Raw genomic sequence first — 19,974 nt, 5'->3', positions numbered from 1 at the left:
ATTGAATTATTTCATTTTTGTCAAAAAGTGGGCTATCATTTTTGGTACAAAATTTATATTTATTATTTGAACATTGTAATTTTAGTAAGAAAAATAGAGAATGTTATCAAAACGTAATTTGAACATTTGATATTCAATTTTTTCTCTTCAAACTGCCTGACTTACTCTTTCACTTTATTTTACAAACAAGCTATACATTTTTATTAAAAATTTGTATAAAAAAAAGTTATCTTTGATTTTGAAATTTGAATTTTCGCAGAACTTGGACTCGGACGCGCACTCTGTTGAGCGGGAAACTCCCCATTCAAGCGATACATTTTCGCGCGAAATTTGAATAATTAAAAAAAAATTTTTTTTTAACAATAGGAAATAAACTTTTCAAAGATCTAATTCAAAATTTGGATTATATTCACAAAGAATACCTTAAGTACTTGATTATTAATTAAAACCATTATGATCTTACCTTTTCAGGGATTGAGATACGTCAGCCAAAGTGGGTCGGTAATATAGATTCTTATCGACTGTGTTTCTTATCCAGTATTGAAATTATATAAAATTTGATGCAACTATTATTATTGAATCGGCAAACGTATTTTCCACTTTCGCTCAGATTTCCCCAAGATGACGCCATTTAACTTCCATCGGAGTATTGTGATGACCTTCTGTCTCTTATAAAAAAATTATTAGGGGGCGTCCACATTTTTTACGTTTGATTCAACTCCTGATCATTCTTTTTTAAAATTATATTCTTTAACTAATAATATTATCAGTTAAAGGATTAAAGATTTACATATGTAACTTTTTGATTGTTATGGTAAACTTCTTTTATATATTTGGTTTAAATATACATTTTTTTAAAATTCGTCTCTTGATCAAAAATTAATATCCTGGGCTGAAAATTTAGCTTTTTCGTAAAAAATGTAACTATTTTGTATCCAGGTAAATTATTTGGTTGAAAATACAACTATTTTGTTAGTCATATTTTTTGGATGAAAATTCAACACAAATATGGGACCGTACTTAAATTACGTAACAAGTCAAGGTCAAGCTCAAGGTCGAGGCATTTTGTTACGATTTTCTTTAAAAAATATCCTTTTGGGTTGCAAATTCCACTATTTTGTTAAAAGTTTGTCATTTCCGGGTAAAAATTCAAACCTTTTTATTTAAAGTTCCTATTTTGTTACTCATTAGTCAACTGAAATCATTTTTGGATGAAAAGTATTTTTTATAACAAATTTTGTTATTTTAAAAATTTTGAAGTTCATATTTTTAGTAGAAATATTGCATTTGTTAAGAGAAATATTTCCTAGAAAAGTTACTTTTTTTTAAAGTTCACATTTTTGTTTAAAAAAGTCAATAAGAATTTGTTTAGATGAAAATTCAATTCTTTTTTTTTCGAAAATTTGTCTTTTTCATCTAAAGATTGATGTATTTTAGAATAATTTTCATTTTTTTTTTACAAAAAATGCAAGTGTTTAATGGCAAATTTAACAATCTTGTTAAAAATGTTAAAAATGTTCATCTCTATTAGAAGACATTAAATTTTTCTTGAATAAAAATGCAATTGTTCGGTTGGCAATTAAACCCCTCTTTCGAAAGTTTGTCTTTTTGATTTTAAAATGAAAACAGAACTAAAGTTTTTTTGGGTGAAAATTCAACTATTAAATTTTTTTAAATTAAAAATTCATATGTTTTAAGAGAAATTTCATTTTTCTTGGTTGAAAATGTAACCGTTTGGTTGAAAATAATTATTTTGTTAAGAAGTCATACTTTTTCGGTGAAAATTCTATTTTTTTGTTTGTTGAAAATTGAACTATTTCGTAGCAAATTTATTTTTTGTTTAAAATTTATATTTTGGTGTTGAAAAATGAACCGAAATATTTTCTGGATGAAAGTTAAATTTAAAAAAAAATATTTGGGGAAAAATTCATCCTTTTTGTTAAAAAAACCGTCTTTTTGGATTGAAAATTCAAATTTTTTGTAGGAACTTATTTCTTGTTTAAAAATTCATACTTTGATCGTTAAAAGCCACCTGGAATGTTTTTTTGGGTAAAAATTCAAGTGTTTATAAATTTTAAAAATGAAAATTCATCTGTTTTAAGAGAAATGTCATCTTTTTGGGGTAAATATGCAACTATTTGGTAGATAATTTAACAATTTTGTTGAAAAGTCATCCTTTTTGGTAAAAAATTCGTCTTTCTAGATTGAAAATTCGATTTTTTTTGTAGCAACGTATTTTTTTTTTAAATTCATATTTTGATCGTCAAAAACTGAATATGTATTGGATGAAAATTCAACTTTTTTTCTGAATTTAAAAAAAAATTCATCTCTTTTGAGAGAAATTTTAAATATTTTTTGTATAAAAATACAACTATTTGGTTTAAAATTTAACAATCTTGTCAAACAGACATCTTTTTAGTTAAAAATTCGTCCTTTTGGATTGAAAATTTAATTTATTTTCGTGAAAAATTATTTTCTGTGTTGTTGAAAATTTCCCTCTTTCGTAAAAAATAAACTTATTGTTGACATATGGGTGTTAAAAGAAGAAATTAAAATCTTTTCTGTACGAAATTTCAATTTAAGAAAATATTCTCGTTTTATTAGAAATTTATTGTTTAACGATTCGTCTTCTTGGACTGAAAATTCAATTTTTTGCATAGAAACTTATTTCTTGTTTAATAATTCACATTTTGATTCTGAATAGTAAAATAAAAATATCTTTTAGCAAGAACTTCAATTTTTTTAACATTTACCTTTCTGATTTAAAAATTCATGTTTTACTAGAAATTTAATTATTTTAAAAATTGAAATTCGACTTTTTAGTTAAAAATTGTTCTTGTTAGCTTAAGCGATCAATTATTTTGTTTGGAAAATTTGGTTAAATTGAAAATTGATCCTTTTTAATTTAAAATTAAACTACTTGGGTGAAAGTAAAATTGTATGGCTAAAATTATTTTCATTGAAGGCTTATGTCTTTGGTAAAAAAATACCTGTTTAATGGAAAAGGCTTTTTTTGTTAAAAATTAAATTTTTAAATGAAAATATAACTTTTCTATTATTTAATTGAGCTTTTTTATTTAAAAACTCTCCATTTGGTAAAAAAATTCTTGTTTTAAAATTTGATTTTTGTTGGGTAAAAAGCATCAGTTTCTTGGAAACTTAGGTTTTGGCTAAATAGTCAAATTTTTTATTTAAAAATCAAATATTTGTAGAGAAAATTCGTTTTTCGGCTTGAAGGTTCAACAATTTATATATACTTTTATTTAATTGATGAGTTAAAAATATTTATTTGTTGAAAATTCGTCTTTTTGGTTTTAAAATACTTTTTTGGTATAAACTTCCTGTTTTTAATTAAAATATAAACTAACACACTTTTTTAGGAATTTGTCTTTAAAGGATAAAAGTTAAACTATTATCTTGAAAATTTAATTATTTTATTGAAAATTCAAATATTTTGTTAAACCCCCATTTTTTGTAGTAGAAAATATATTTTTTGGTTTAGAATAAATTATTAAATTTTAAAATTCTAAATTTGTATCTGAAACACTATTTTTTACGGTAGTTTCAGGGCGAAATGGGGGGGGGGGGGTGTCATAGAGTTGGCCTATAATCCGTTACGTAATTTAAGTACGTTCGGTATGTGGACGCTCCTTAATGGTCTTACCTCTTCCACCGAGTAATCACTAATATATCAGTAAAAGAGAGTCGATAATATATGCTGTTATTGATATATTAAAAATGCATTAAAATCACACACTGAGCTTCACAGGAAGACTATTTTTCTTATCTAGTATAAAAATTATTAACAATTGGAAGTAATTATTCTTAAGTTTTGCGATTACGTGCCCGAGCAATCACTGACTCCTGCCACGGCCACGCGTTCACTAAACCAACTATTCAATGGAAAGACCGGTCCGAGAGAAGGAAATGCTAAACGTTCTTGAACCATATATATATAGTAAGTTGATATAGTATTGCGTAGATCAGGTTTTTCCAATTAGGCGTGGATTTACCATAGGGGGCAACATTGGCAGTGCCCCGGGCAGCAAATTCGGAACGGAAGTTTTCTTGAATTCAGAAAAAAAAATAATAATAAATTTTCATTTTATTATAACGAATCAATTGACTATTAATTAGTTGTTTTTCCACGGCTATTTTTTTATCTTGAACTATCTAACTCGCGTGCATGCGGATGTGAATGTTCTTATCTGAAAATGAAAGTTGTACAGTTTACGTACATTCTTGTGCATTTTTCAATAATTATTTATTTAAATTACAAGAATTTTTTGCAATTAGTTATTAAAAGTTAGTAAAAAAAGTCATTAGTTCGCAAGAAAGGCGACACTTGTGTTATTCGCCTGGGGCGCAAAATTCTTAAATTGAATTTTCTTTTCACTCTAGATAGCAAGAGGACCCCCCCCCCAGTTTTCATTTCCGAAGAAAGAAAATTCGTTTTTTTTCGAAATTTAAATATCAACACGTGCCTTAACTTTAATTAAAATATGGGGAATTTTTGTTCGGGACTAAAGAGAGATTCTACGATGTTAATCTACAAGAAAAGAACAATAAATAATTGTTTAAACTATAACATAAAGGTTTGAGCAAAATTTACTTCTTGAAATCATTTAATATTATGCTTAATTCATAAAACACGATTTTTAAAATTATTTTTTAGAAAAAAAGAATTGAATTTTTTTCTTGCAAAAAAGATCTTTCTCTCTTCGCTCCACTGGGAATCGAACCATGGAACGTCTCATTTCCGGTCAGGTGCTTTTCCATTAAGCTGTTAGAGAGATCGGAATAAGATCCTTCAAGAAAATATTGCTAATTTTTAGCTAGGAATTAATGGTACAAGTATTTATTTAAAATGAATCTATTATATCATCAGCGAGATTTATTATAAATAATTACTTGTACCATTAACACTTTGCTAAAAATTAGTGTTATTTTTTTGAATTAAGGATCTTATTCCGATCTCTCCATCTCTATCTCTATTACTAGACTATTTTGTGCGCGCGCAAGCGCGCGCTCACTTTTATCCTCATTTTTATCATTTACTCAATTTTCTAATAATAATTTATTTGATAAAATTTTCTGAACACTTATATTCTTGTTCATATATTACGTAAATGTATTTTAAACCCTTACAGGATTTTATAAATTATTAGAAAAATTTTATCCTTTTCAAAAGATATTTAGGGCTTTTATAATTTCAGAAAAAATGATAAATATTCCATAAGTTTTCGGAAATGCTTTCAAGATTTAAAATATTTTAAATCTATGCAAACCCTCTTGAATTCCTAAAAATATTTTTAAATGAATCCAATTTTTCTTGAAATTTTGAAAAATTATTTAAAATGTAAAAAATTAAGTTCAAAATCTTAAAAAAAATTTTACTTATTTGAAGAAAATTATAACAAATTTTTGAATATTTCAGATTCGTCAAAAAAAATTTTATTTAAAAAAATATATTTTACGGGATTTTACAAAATAATAGAAAAAATTCGAGCACTTTTAAAATTAAATATCTATACAATGCCTCTTAATTACATAATTATTTTCATGAAAACATTAAAATAATGTTTACATTATATTTTCATTTAAATTTGAAACTGCATTGTTTAAAAATAAAAAATAAAAAAATAGAATTTAAATACTCATTTCACAATATCGGAAGCGACATAAAAAATTATATAATTGTAATACAAGTATTTAAAAGAAAAAAAGAAACTTTTATTACGAAAGGAACAGCTAACATTTAATTTCATAATCTGAGAGGAAATGACATATTTATATTACTAAATATTAAATAATTTAAATACAATCCTTATGTACTTGATATTTTATTTTTTATTATTAAATTTTAATTAATATTATAATATTATTAAACTTAATGATTTCACAATATATCCATTAATGAAATAATATTTTATTTATAAAAGAATTAGATTCTAAGAAAAAATTAAAAAAAATTAATCATGAGAATATTATTATCATAACTAAAACGTGAAAAAAACATATTTTGTTAATGACTCAATTATGTAAAATTTAGAATTAATATAGCTCCAATATTAAATAGTTAATAAATTTTTATTAAATATTATTATCAAGCTTTATAATTTGCAGATATAAAAATAAAGAAAATATTATTATAACTAAAACGTTCGAAAATTTTTTTAATGACTCACTCATGTAAAAATTTAAGTTAATATATATATATACACAGTTCTTTTTACTATTAAATCATTGATATAATTAGAACTTGTAAATAATAAATTCATTTAATTCTAATTTAGTTTATGATAACTTTATATTCAAATAACATTTTTCATTACAATTTATATCATAATATTATTAAACTTAATGATTTCACAATATACCTATTAATTTAATATTCTTTTATATTATTAAAAAAAATAGATTTTAACATAAACTTAAATTATTATTTCTGTAACATTGAATAAACCACATTCTGGTGAAAAGTATCTTCAGTACTTTAATGTAACGATTGAAGAATTATGAGAAACAAATTTAAATATTATACATGATAATAATTCATTAAATATAACAGCTGTTATTGAAAGTGAAAATAAAAAGACACAAAACGTTTATAATTATCGGCGATCGAGAAAAGTAGAAATCTAATTTTTATTTCGATTGATTTTATACGTTGATGAAAGATGTCGCTAGTCGCCATAAAATATGTGATTAACTTGACCATTGTAAGATGCATCGCCCATGCACTACTAACGGAGGTTACGAGTTTTTATATATACTAGACTATTATGCGCGCGCGCTCACTTTTATACTCATTTTTATAATTTCCTCAGTTTTCTAATAACAATTTATTTGTTAAAATTTTCTCAACACTTATATTCATGTTTACATATTACGTAACGTTATTTTAAATCATTTTACCTTCCCACACCCTAACTTCAGTTACGGAACATTTTTTTGCATTAGTTTAAGAAACTTAATAGACGCTTTGTAAATAAAAATAGATTTTTAGGATGAAGTGCGGTATAGAAATAAATTAAACAATATTTTGACGTAACACAAGAATGCTTTTTTGATATTTTTTTAGTTAAACGCATTTTCAAATTATTTACAAGAAAAGAAGTATCAGTAGTTTCTTTTAGAATTATATAAGTTTTATCATTTTCATAAGACAATTAGGAAAGATTTTTAAATATTTAAGATGTGTCAAAAAAAGAATATAGAAGATTTAATTAAAATATATATTTTATTTTAATGGATTTTACAAATTATTAGAAAAATTTTAGCCTTTTCAAAAGATATTTAGGTCTTTTATAATTTCAGAAGAAATAATAAATGTTCCATAAATTTTCGCAAATGCTTCCAAGATTTAAAATATTTTTAATCTATGCAAAGCCTCTTGAATTCCTAAAAATATATTAAAATGAATCCAATTTTTCTTGAAATTTTGAAAAATCATTTAAAATGTAAAATAATTTACCTCAAAATCTTCAAAAATTTCTTACGAATTTGAAGACAATTATAAAAGATTTTTCAATATTTCAGATTCGCCAACAAAGAATCTAGATTAAAAAATATATATTTTACGGGATTTTACAAAATGATAGAAAAAGTTCGAGCCCTTTTAAAATTAAATATCTACACACTACTTCTTAAATTTTAAAAAATATTTTTATCTGACTGGAATTTTTCTTGAAATGAAGAACTTAAATAACATTTATTTGTTCACTTGAAACCTTTCAAAGTTATTTTAATGAAGAGCATAATATACTTTGCCATATGGGTTTTCAGTTTTCCACACATTTTGTTTACAATTTTTAATTTGAAAGAAAAAAAACATTAGTGTCCAGACGTTTGTGTTTTAACGTCTGGCTTTCTTTTTGTTTAAAAACTTTCACATAAATCTGCATTTTTTGTATCTTCTGCAGTATAAAAATATTGTTTATTCTCCTTAAATCTTCGCAATATTTATAGAATTTTATTGTTTAATTTATCTTTTATTTTTTAATGTTACCAAATTGACACATTTTGTTTTAAAATCTTCTACTCTTTCTCGACATTTAAGGAAATATTTGATGTTTCGAAATCATTTTTGAATTTTATCCTAAATCTCATTTTTCAAATTGAAAAATCTATAGAAATTGTTTTGGGATCTAAAAAATTTATGTCATTATCCTGCATTTAAAAAAAAGCCCTAAAATGTCTTATAAATTTTCATTGTTTTTTAAATCGTTAAAGAATTTCTAAATATTTCTTAAATTTACTATAATTTGTTCTAAAATTATATATTTGGCACGATGTTGCTTTAAAAGATTCTAAGCCCTTTTTTTAATTTTATGAAATAATTTGAAAAGTTTTTTAATCTTTTTTAATGATCTCTTAGAACTCATTAGTAAAAAATGGTTTGAAATTTTCCAATGAATCTAAACTATTCATTTTTTCTTCTCTTGACGCCCTAAAAACTTAAGTTTACCTAAATTTGAATTAAATCCCGGAAAATGGAAATAATTTTATTAAAATTTTTCATTTTTTTTTCAACAATTTTGAATTCTTAAAAATTTTTAATTATTATTTCAGAATGAAATATTAACTGCTTAAAATTTTCCCATAACTTTTTAAAAAAATGTCATCACAAGATCTTTCAAAATTATTAACACGCTTCTATTGATCTAATTCTTAAAACGAGTTTTTTCATTAATTTTATTTTATTTATCTCTTTGAAAATGAAAAAAAAAGATTAATGAGAAGTAAAAAAAGAAAACATTGTTTTCTTCTTAAAAACTCTGGATTTATAATATGGTAGCAAGCAAAAGTTATAATTGAATCTTTAGTTCGATGTTGTGACACTATTAGTCATCTAACAATTAATTGATTTTTTGATCAATGATAACATAAAAATCATTAAACAATCGTTTTCATTCAAACATAGAAATAATGTGTACTTCATGTTTTCTTTTAACATCACATTCATTTTTGAAAATTTGTTTTATTAGTAACTTTTGATACTAATTTCAGAAAGAAATGAAACATATTTTCATATGTTTTGAAAAGTCAAATGGAAATACACATTTTAGTACATCAGAATCATTGGAAAAATTAGATAATTAAAATAATATAATTGCAAATTTAAATTGACTCATAATATTCAAATTATATTCAATATTCTATTATGTAACCTTTAAGACAATTATTAAATTATGTTCCTTAAACTTCAGGAACTAAGTTTTAATCTTTATTTACTTTAATAATCAGAAATCGTTAATTAGCTAATAATCAATTGATAATTTTACAAAAGAAAAACCATTAAAATATAATTCTGTTATAAAACATAACAAAAACTTTAAATTTATATATTTTTTTCTAATTTGAAATTTGATTTTAAAAAATTTTATTTAATCTTAAGCTTTTAAACTGATTCCAGAAAATGTCACTTTTGGTAGAATCAGTTGATTATGAATTAATCAGTTCACAAAAAAAACATGAAAGAATTATTTTCATCGTAGCATTCAAATAATGTTTACATTATGTTTATATTCTCCTTTAAATATTGAAACAGCATTCCTATAGTCTAATTTATTAGTAACCTTTGTCAATAATGCAAACCAACATCAAGAACATAAAAAAAGCATCAAATAATTTCACTGAAATAATAAATTTATTTTTACTTCATATATATTTTCAACTTTCTTATTGAAGATCTTATTTATTAATAACCTTGAATAATTGTTTTTGTAACAAACAAAACACATGTATATATGATTTTGAAAATTTAATTCATATAATCATTTTAAAACATCATCAACATATCGAAAAACTATATAATTCTAATAGAAATAGGTTAAATATATATAAGTTTTTAATAAAAGTTTTATATCCTATATAAATGAATGCAATCTTCATGTAATCAAATATCGTAAACAAATGAAATAGCTAATAATAAGTGATTATTATGTCCATAAAATAATGAAATTAAAAATTTTGTATTTTAAACATTAATAAAATGTTATAACATAAATTATAGCCGATATTTAATAATATAAAATTCATGTAAATCATCAATTTGTTAACTTAAATTAAAATTTTTAAATTTAGTCTTCATTTAATTTACATTGTGAAAAGTATTAATGAACTAATAATTAATTAATCTGTTCATAACATAAAAGGAATTAAAGTATAATTTTCATTCAAAAATCGAAATAAGTTCTCCTCTCTCTTTTTTTATATTTCACTTTTATTTATGAAAATTTGATTGCTTGGCAACTTTTTATACTTATTCGAGAACAAAATTAAAACACGTTTCGAAAAATTAAATGCAGATACTCATTTAACAACATCAGAATCATTTTAAATATTATTTAATTAGAACTGTGGTATTTGAAATATTAATTCACTTTTATCATGATGCATTAAACAACTATTTTCATTTATGCACTCAAATATTGTTTAGATTATATTCTTTAAATTTAAAGCAGCACTTTTATACCTCTAATATATTAATTACCTTGTAAATTTTTTTTTTAATATTAAACTATATGTAAATATAAGTTTGAAAATAAAATTCAGACTCTCATTTCATAATTATCACAATCATCATAAAAATTTATTTAATTGAAATATAAATGTTTGAAAGAAAAAATAAACTTCGATACAATAGGTATCAGCTAATATTTAATTACATAATCTTAAACTGAATACAGTAGAACCTCGCTTATCCGAGGCCGCATTATCCGAGTTCGCGATTATATTCGAGGCTGAAATGAAAATAGTTGACCCGTTTTATCCGAGCTATAGCGTAATAGTAGTTCGTATTATCCAGCCCTTATGCATTATTCATACATATGAACTTTTTTAACCAACCAGAACAGATTTTCCCAAACCTCTGCTCTTATTGGTGAATAATGTATATACTCTTTACGTTAAGAACTGCTTTTAAATTGCTTTTAAAATTGCTTTTAAATAAAGATACATCATGGCATATGTGATATAAACTATTTACGAGATTGTTTAAAACATAAAGTTGTACCATTTGAATATTTGTTTGAGATTACTCTCAGTTTATAACACTTGGGGCCGGTCTACAATAGCTCGGACAAGCGAGACTCTACTATATAATTTAACATTGTGAACAAAGTTAATCAGCTAATAATAAATTAAACAGTTCATAAGTTAAAAAGCCTCAAACAATTATATTCTTTTGCAATTATTCGTGGAACTTCAATTTGTAATATACTAAATTAGAAATTAATCATTCTTTTCAAAACATAAAAATCACTAAAAAATTATTTTAACTGAAATATTCGGACAATTCTCACTTTATATATATTTTTTATTTCATTACTTTAAATTTAAATCAATAACAAACTTTTATATAAATTTATAAAAATGAAAGTATATAAATATATATTTTGAAATTTTTATTTCCTATAACTATTCCGCACAGTTGCAAACATTTAAAAAAATTATATAATTTTAACTGATTTGAATGGATCTATTTAAAGTCGAAAGAAACTTTTAGCATAGAAATTCTAGCCGAAATTCAATTACATATCCTTAAAGTAAATAATCAAATAAAGTGACATGATTAAAAGCAGTTTAAATGTAATCCTTACGTAATTTAATATTATTAAAAAGTATACATCTAATAATAATTAATTGATCAGGTTAGAACATAAAAAGCATAAATAATTATATTCATTAAATCATTCTATTAAATTTAACTTTTTATTTTTATGAAAATTGTAATTAATAATAACATTTTAAACTGATTCCAGAAAATTTAAAACATATGTACAGAAAATGTTGAAAATTATATTCAGACTTATTTCGCAACATCAGAAGCATTTGGAAAATGACATTTCTGAAATATGAATATTTTAAACACAAATAAACTTTAATTATTATACAAACTATATCAAATATTCAATCACAAATTTCAAGTTGATTCTCGATTCATGTACTTAATTTAAAAATAAAATTAATCTTTATGTAAATTAATATTGTGAAAAAATGTATCAGCTAATATAGAATTAATCTGTTGGAAACATAAAAGGCATTGAACTATAATTTTCATTTAAACATTGAAATAATTTTGAATTTATATCTTTTTAAACATTTTAAATGTTATTTATAAAGATTTCATTTTTTAGTGACTTCATATTAATTTAAGGGAGAAAATTTAAACATTTTTACATATATTTTTGAAAATTGAATGAAAATATTAATCTTGGAAGTTCAGCATAATTCCGGAAAATTACTTAATTGAAATAGAGGTACTTTAAAATTAAATTGATTTATATTATGCAAATCATATTTAATATTTTATTATATAACCTACAAGTACGTGATTTATTTATTTATTACTTATGTTACTTAAGTTTAAGGTAACAAATTTTAATCTTTATTTAATTTAATTTTTGAAAAAAAATATTCAGCTTATATCAATTAGTCATTTTACAAAATAAGAAGCATTAAACTATATTTATCACTAAAAGCTTTAAATAATTTTTAGTTGGAATGGAAGCTTCTAATGTGTCCCCTAAGGGTTTACATTTTTCTTACACCTTCTCTATTCCTTTACACACCCTCCACACACTTACTTGGTGGTGGAAGGGGGACCTACAGTTTAAGGTGGGTTCCGAACCACCAAGAGCAACAGCCTTAAACGTACTTAGAGAAAAACCTTTTTTCTCTAGAGGTACCGGTCCCACGACTCTCCGGAGATGAACAACTTCCCTTGCTAGGCTAGTGTTCACCGCATGGGCCACCGAGACTCTTGCAGAGTGCGAGGCGGGAATCGAACCCGCAAGCCGAAGGAGTGGGTCCAAAGCCTACGCTTTAGCCCCCACGACCATCGTCCCACTTAAATAATTTTTAGTTAATACATTTGTTTAAAATAAACTTTTATTTCTAGAATTTTTCTTTATTAATAAGCTCTTAAACTAATTCCAGAAAATGTAAGTTTTTGTAAAATTAGTAGATGATTAATAAATCATTTCGCAACATACAAAGCAATCTTTATGTACTTTGATATTTTATTGTTTATTATTAAATTTTAATTTATATTATAATATTATTAAACTTCGAGACTTCAGAATATATCTATTAATATAATTATCTTTTATATTAATAAACAAAATTAGATTTTAAGATAAAATTTTAAAAATTATTCCTGTAACATTGAATAAGCCAATTTAAAATTTATTAAAATTACATTTAATTTTAAATTTGTAAATTAAAATTTAGATTTTATATAGCTACAATATTAAATATTTAATAAATTTCGATCAGATAACGTTCAAATAAAAATACTATATTATTTTATTTTAATCTAAAAATAATAAGTTTTCCCACATTAAATCATTAACATAATTAAAACATTAATATAATAAATTTATTTAACTGTAATTTATCTTATAATAACTTTACGTGTTAATAACAATTTTAATTATAATTTATACAATAATATTATTAAACTTGAAGATTTCGCAATATATCTATTAATTTAATAATCGTTTATATTATTTAAAAGAATGAAATTTTTAGATAATCTTTAAATAATTATTACTTTAACATTGAATAAATCAATTAAAAATGTATTATTAAAAATAACAGCTCTTATTGAAAGTGAAAATCAAAAGACACAAAATTCAATAATTATCGGCGATTGATAAAAGTAGAAATCTAGTTTTCAGTTCGATTAATTTTATACGTTTAAAACAGAGGTCGCCAGTCGCCATAAAATACGTGATTAACTTGACCATTGTAAGATTCAGCGCACATGCGCTACTAATGGAGGTTACGAGTTTTTATATATAGGACTAGACTATTATGTGCGCGCGCACGCGCGCGCTCACTTTTATACTCATTTTTATAATTTTCTCAGTTTTCTAATAACAATTTATTTGTTAAAATTTTCTGAAGACTTATATACTTGTTGAAATTAGATTCTGAAAGAATGAATTCACTGTATCAATGCATCGTAAAATTTACGAGTACTATTTTTATGGAGCGTTCACATATTCCGTAACGTTATTTTAAACACTTTTACCTTCCCACACCGTAACTGCAGTTGCGTAATATTTTTTTTTGTATTATTTTAAAAAACTTAACAGACGTTTTGTAAATAAAAATAGATTTTCAGGATGAAGTGCGGTATAGAAATAAATTAAACAATATTTTGACGTAACACAACAATGCTTTTTTGATATTTGTTTAGTTACACACATTTTAAATTTATTTACATGGAAGGAAGTATCAGCATTTTTTAAAGAATTATATAAGTTTTATCATTTTCACGAGACAATTATGAAAGATTTTTAAATATTCAAGATGTGTCAAAAAAATAATGCAGAAGATTTAAAAACTATGTTTTTTATTTTACAGGATTTTACAAATTATTAAAAAAATTTCAGCCTTTTCAAAAGATATTTAGGTCTTTTATAATTTCAGAAGAAATAATAAATATTCCATAAATTTTTGGAAATGCTTCCAAGGTTTAAAATATTTGAAGTCTATGCAAACCCTCTTGAATTCCTAAAAATATTTGTAAATGAATCCAATTTTTCTTAAAATTTTGAAAAATCATTTAAAGTGTAAAAAATTTACCTCAAAATTTTCAAAATTTTTTACGAATTTGAAGAAAATTATAAATTATTTGTGAATACTTCAGATTCGCCAACAAAAAATCTAGATTAAGAAAAATATATATTTTACGCGATTTTACAAAATAATAGGAAAAGTTCTAGCTGCCTAAAAATATCCCCAATTTTCCTAAAAACTTGAAGAACATTAATTTCTTCACTTGAGAGCTTTTAAAAAAACATTAGTGTTCAGACGTTTGCGTTTTTAACGTTTTGCTTTTTTTGTTGTTTAAGAACTCTCACATCAATCTGCATTTTTTAAAAATCTTCTGCAGTTTAAAAATCTTCTTAATTCTTGTAAATTTTCGCAATATTTATAGCATGTTATGGTTTAATTTATTTTGTATTTTTTAATGTTAAAAAATTAAAACATTTTGCTTTAAAATCTTCTACTCTTTCTCGAAATTTAAGTAAATATTTGATGTTTTAAAATCTTTTTTGAATTTTCTGCTGAAGTTCATTTTTCAAGTTAAAAAATCTTAAGAAATTGTTTTGGGAACCAAAAGAATTTATGTCATTATCCTGAATTTTCAAAAAAGTCCTAAAATATCTTATAAAATTGTATTGTTTTTTAATAGTGTTAAAACTTGTAAATATCTCTTAATTTTACTAAAATTTGTTCTAAAATTATTTATTTTGGCACGATGTTGATTTAAACACTTGTTAAACCTTTTTTTATTTTATAAAATAATATGAAAAGTTTTTGAATCTTTTTCAATTAGCTCTTAGAACTCATTAGTAAAAAATTTTTTGAAATTTTCCCATGAATCTAAACTATATATTTTTCCTGCTCTTGACGCCCTAAAAAATTAAGTTTACCTCAATTTGAATTAAATCAAGGAAAATGGAAATAATTCTATCAAAATATTCCATATTATTTTTTAACAATTTTAAAATCTTTAAAATTAAAAATTATTATTTTATAATTAATTATTACCTGCTTAAAATTTTCCCATAACTGTTTAAAAACAAATTATTCTCAAAATCTTTCAAAATTATTAAGAAGCTTCTATTGTTCTAATTCTTAAAATAAGCTCTTTCGATAATTTTATTTTACTTATCCCTTTGAAATTAAAAAAAAACGATTACCCAGATGTAAAAAAGAAAACATTTGTTTCTTCTTAAAAAACAATCATTTTCATTCAAGCATAGGGAAAATTTTTACTCTACATTTTCTTTTGTAAATGTAAACTTTTAAGTAACTTAAACTTAAAATGTAACTTTTAGTAGAATCAGTTGTTAATGAATTAATCAGTTCACAAAATAAAAAACATGATACAATTATTTTCATTGTAACATTTAAATAATCTTAACATTATGTGTATATTCTCCTTAAAATTTTGATATAGCATTTCCATACGTCTAATTTACTAGTAACCTTTGTCACTAATTCAAATCAACATGAAGAAAGTGTGAAGAAAATTATTAACTAATAATTAATTAACTGGTTGACAACATAAAAAGCCTCAAATAATTTGTTTCGTTGAAATAATAAATTAACTGTTACTTTATATATATTTTAAACTTCCTTCCTGAAAATCATAGTTATTAATCACCTTCAATACTTGTTTTTGTAAAAAAACAAAACAGTTGTACATATGATTTTGAAAATTTAATTCATATAATCATTTCAAAACATCAACATTTCAAAGAACTATATAATTCTAATAGAAATAGGTTAAATATAAATATGTTTCTATTAAAAAGTTCATATCTTATATCAATGAATGCAATTTTCATGTAATCAAATATCGTAAAAAAATTAATTAGCTAATATTAAGTAATTATTCTGTTCATAAAATACAAGGCGCTAAACAATTATTTTTATAATGAATTATTCAAATAATTTTTACTTGGTATTTTTCTAAAAATTTGTATTATTGATAAAATTTTTAAATATTCTAGAAAAAAGTAAAATATATACTCTGATCATTCAGAAATCATATTTCCGATACTCATTTCCAAACAAATAAAAAATTAGAATAAACAATAAACTTACAAATTTTGTGATTTAAATATTAATAAAATGTTATTATATAAATTACAGCCGGGATTTAATAATATAACATGAACTTAAATCATCAATTTGTTAACTCAAATTTAAATATTTAAATTTATTCTTTATGGAATGTAACATTGTGAAAAGTATTAATTAACTAATAATTAATTAATCTGTTTGTAACATAAAAAGAATTAAACTATAATTTACATTTAAAAATTGAAATAATAATTTCCGCTCTCCCTTTTTTTTAATTTTCACTTTCATTTTTGAAAATTTGATGGCTTGAAAACTTTTGATACTTATCCGTAAACAAAATTAAAACACGTTTAGAAAAATTAAATGCAGATACTCATTTCACATCAGAATTATTTGAAAAATTATTTAATTAAAACTGTGGTATTTGAAGTATTAATTCACTTTTATCATGCACATTATATTCAATATTCAATTATATAATCTTAAGAAAATTAATTATATAAATTATATATATGTATATATATATATATATTCTTTTTCATTTCATAATTAATTAATCAGTTTACAAAATAAGAAGCATTAAACAATTATTTTCATTTATACACTCAAATATTATTTACATTATATTCTCCTTTGAATTTAAAGCAGCAATTTTATACCTATAATATATTAATTACCTTGTAAATTAATTTAAAAAAATTAAAATATATGTAAATATAAGTTTGAAAATGAAATTCAGACTCTCATTTCACAATTATCACAATCATAAAAATTCATATAATTGAAATATAAATGTTTGAAAGAGAAAATAAAATTCGATACAAAGGTATCAGCTAATATTTAATTACATAATATGAAACTAAATACAGTAGAACCTCGCTTATCCGAGGCCGCATTATCCGAGTTCGCGATTATACGAGCCTGAAACAAAAATAGTTTACCCGTCTTATCCGAGGTATAGCGCTTTAGTAGTTCGTATTATCCAACCCTTATGCATTATTCATAGATATGAATTTTCTTAATTAACAAAAACAGATTTTCCCAAACCTCTACTCATATTTGTTAATACTCTATATACTCTCTACGTTATAAGTCTCTACTTTCAGTTTATTACACCGAGCGTTTCTTTTTATTTAAAATTCCATTTTTATCCGATTTTCCCTATTATCCAAGTTGGGGCCGGTCCACAATAGCCCGGCCAAGCGAGACTCTACTGCAATCAATGTAGGTTACTTAATTTAAAACAATTTGTATTTAAACTGGATATGATTTAACATTATGAACAAAGTTAATCAGCTAATAATGAATTAAACAGTTCATAACTTGAAAAACCTCAAAAAATTACATTCTTTTGCAATTATTTGCGAAAATTCGATTTGTCATACAGGGTGGACACGCTGGGGCTTACATATATGGCGAGTTAAATGCTACCCGAATTGTACAACAGCAGAGGAGAAGCCATTATACAGGGGTATTTTCATATTTCGCGCCTTTAAAGTTGCATTCGGATCGTTCATTCGGCCAAGTCCGTGCATCTTCGGATGTAGCATCAGTCCGTGCATCTTCGCCCACTAGAAGCGCAGAATATTATTACTGTTTTATAGTATTTGTCACTCAGCAGCCATTCTATAATGTTATTAACACAGAAAAAAATGACGTTTACTTCACAGTTCACATGTCTCACTTCATTATTAATTAAACACTTTTATTATTTGTAATTACTATATAACATAACCTATACTGTTTTGACACTTATATCCGTTTGAAGTTTCGAACGCAACCCTGTATAATGGCTTCTCCCCTGCTGTTGTGCAATTCGGGTAGCATTTGACTCGCTATGTATGTAAGCCCCAGCGTGTCCACCCTGTATAATCAATTAAAAATTATTCAATCATTTCAAAGCATAAAAATCATTAAATAATTATTTTAACTGAAATATTCATGTATCTTCTAACAAATTTTAAATGTTATTTATAAAAATTTCATTTTTTAGTGACTTAATATTAATTGAAGGGAAAAAATTTGAACATTTTTGCATATATTTTTGAAAATTGAATGAAAATATTAATCCCAGAACACCAGCCTAATTCCGAAAAATTACTTTTGAAATAGAGGTACTTCAAAAATAAATTCATTTATATTATGCAAATCATATTCAATGTTCCATTTTACAACTTACAAGTAAATAATGTATTTATTTGTTACTAATGTTAATTAAATTTAAGGTAATACATTTTAATGAATTTAAATACTCATTTCACAATATCGGAGGCACCACAAAAATTATATAATTGTAATACAATTATTTAAAAGAAAAAAAGCAACATCTATTACTAAAGTAATAGCCAATATTTAATTACATTATCTGAGAGGAAATAAAATATTTATGTTACTAAATATTAAACAATATAAATCCAATCTTTATGTAATTTTATATTTTATTTTTTATTATTAAATTTTTATTTATATTGTAATATTATTGAACCTAATGACTTCACAATATATCTATTCATTTAATAATCTTTTATATTATTTGAAAAAATTAGATTTTAAGATAAAATTTTAAAATTATTCTTGTAACAATGAATAAACCAATTTGAAATTTATTAAAATTATATTTAATTTTAAATTTGTGAATAATTTAAAAATATGAAATATAAATATAATATTTGTATGAAAAATTATAAGCATGTATAACATAATATTATTAACCTTTATAATTTGCTAATATAGAACTCATGAAAATATTATTATAACTAAAACGTGAACAAAAAAATTTTTTTATGACTTAATTATGTAAAATTTAGAAATGATATAGCTCCAATATTAAATAGTTACTAAATTTTGATTAGATAACGTTAAAATAAAAATACAATATTATTTCATTTTAATCTAAAGATAATAAGTTCTTTAACATAATTAAACAAAAAATAAAATCTTTAACATAATTAAAACATTAATATAATAAATTTATTTAATTGTAATTTAGCTTATAATAACTTTACGTTTTAACCCCAATTCTTAATTATATTTTATATAATAATATTATTAAACTTGATGATTTCGCAATATATCTATTAATTTAATAATCTTTTTTTTCAATTAATTTTTAAGATAAATTTTAACTAATTGCTACTTTAACAAATATAGCTCTAATATTAAATAGGTAATAAATTTTGATTATATAAAGTTAAAATAAAAATACAATATTATTTAATTTTAATCTAAAAGTAATAAGTTTTACAACATTAAATCATTAACATAATTAAAACATTAATATAATAAATTTACATAATTGTAATTGAGTTTGTAATAACTTTACGTTTTGATAAAAAATTTAATTATAATTTATATAATAAT

The 19,974-nt window shown here is 22.9% G+C and overlaps 2 protein-coding genes across 4 annotated transcripts in view; one reads left to right on the top strand and one right to left on the bottom strand.

Annotated features, from left to right (window-relative positions):
* LOC117181551 overlaps positions 1 to 3,892 on the bottom strand; it is a 79,657-nt gene extending 75,765 nt beyond the window's left edge. Inside the window, exons 1-2 of one of the 3 annotated variants that reach the window (XM_033374373.1) lie at positions 3,665 to 3,892; positions 464 to 668 (exon numbers count right to left, since the gene is read on the bottom strand). The gene's annotated coding sequence lies outside the window, so the exon portion shown is untranslated. The remainder of the gene's footprint in view (positions 1 to 463; positions 669 to 3,664) is intronic. The other 2 variants (XM_033374368.1, XM_033374369.1) reach the window with 2 other exon arrangements.
* The window catches only part of LOC117181554, a 50,427-nt gene that overhangs the window by 3,272 nt on the left and 27,181 nt on the right, over positions 1 to 19,974 (top strand). The window lies entirely within an intron of this gene.

The sequence above is a fragment of the Belonocnema kinseyi genome, chromosome 10 (genome assembly GCF_010883055.1).
Source record: "Belonocnema kinseyi isolate 2016_QV_RU_SX_M_011 chromosome 10, B_treatae_v1, whole genome shotgun sequence".
Lineage (NCBI taxonomy): Eukaryota > Metazoa > Arthropoda > Insecta > Hymenoptera > Cynipidae > Belonocnema > Belonocnema kinseyi.
The sequence above is the reverse complement of the archived record's forward strand: the minus strand, read 5'-3'. Positions and strand labels throughout refer to the sequence as shown.